The sequence below is a fragment of the Microtus ochrogaster genome, chromosome 22 (assembly GCF_000317375.1).
Source record: "Microtus ochrogaster isolate Prairie Vole_2 chromosome 22, MicOch1.0, whole genome shotgun sequence".
In the NCBI taxonomy this organism is placed as follows: domain Eukaryota; kingdom Metazoa; phylum Chordata; class Mammalia; order Rodentia; family Cricetidae; genus Microtus; species Microtus ochrogaster.
In genome coordinates, this window is record NC_022023.1 from 15,697,129 (window position 1) to 15,698,430 (window position 1,302).

Genomic DNA, 1,302 nt, shown 5'->3' on the forward strand with positions numbered 1-1,302 from the left:
AGATCTACATCCAGTCACAGCCCTCAGCCTGATACGAGGCCACGAAGATTTGTGGTTTGGAAAGGAACTTGCCCAGATCTGTGGTTTCTTTGCCAAGCTAGATGTCTGACTGTAACAGATTTCAAAAATCAAATGCTGGAGTTGGGAGTGTAGTTCAGTGTGGTTGAGTGTTCGCTTAGCACGCAAGAGGCCCTTGGTTCCGTGTTCAGCATTGGCCAGGTGTAGCGGTATAGCATGTAATCCCAACACCTGGCAGATTGGGGCTGGGAGATCAGGAATTCAAAGTCATCCTCAGTTACAGAGCAAGTTCAAGACCAATCTGGACCCTGCCTTAGAACAAATCTCCCATGTGGTGTGCGCCCATCCGCCCCACTGCCCCTTCCAATCTCTTTCGTACCCTCTGAACCATGGCCTCTTCTAGTTTAAACCTGAGCTCTGGGCTTTGTGCGGCCACTCTTCCCAGGCCTCCTTCAGGCAACGTCAATCATCTCCCCAGCGCCAGGACCAGTGATTAGATGTTATTGTCCTCAGCTTTCCAACGCTGCAGCCCTTTAATATGATTCCCCATGCTGTGGTGACCCCCAACCAGAAAATTATTTAGGTCACTACTTCGTAACTGTAATATTGCTGTTAAGAACTGTAATGTGGCCGGGCAGTGGTGGCACTTGTCTTTAATCCCAGCACTCGGGAGGTAGAGGCAGGCGGATCTCTGTGAGTTCAAGGCCAGTCTGGTCCAGAAGAGTTAGTTCCAGGACAGGCTCCAAAGCTACAGAGAAACCTGTCTTGGAAAAAAAAAAAAAAAGAAGAAAATGCTTTACAGTGAATATTATTGAAGCATTTTCTCAACTGAGGCTCCTTCATTTCAGATACTGCTAGTTTGTGGTAAGCTGACATGAAACTAGTCAGCACAAGAACCAACTTGGAGAAGAAAGGATCCATCACCGAGAGGAGTTGGGGCAGAAACCATGGAAGAAGCTGCTTGCCTTCCATGTCTTGTTTAGCTACCATTTTTCCTTTCTTTATAGACTTTATTCTGTTTTTATGTGTATAGTTGTTTTGCTTGTATGTGTGTGTGTGTGTGTGTGTGTGTGTGTGTGTGTGTGTGTGTATGTATGTATGTATGTATACCGTGTGCCTGCCTGGTACCTGAGAAGGACAGAAGAAATGTCGGCTACCCTCGTAGTGATGTTACAGATAACTGTGACCTACTATATGGGTACTGAGAATTACCTCAGGTCCTCTGCAAGAGCCACAAGTGCTCTTAATCACTAAGTTGTCTCCTTTGTCCCTCAGTTGCTTTCT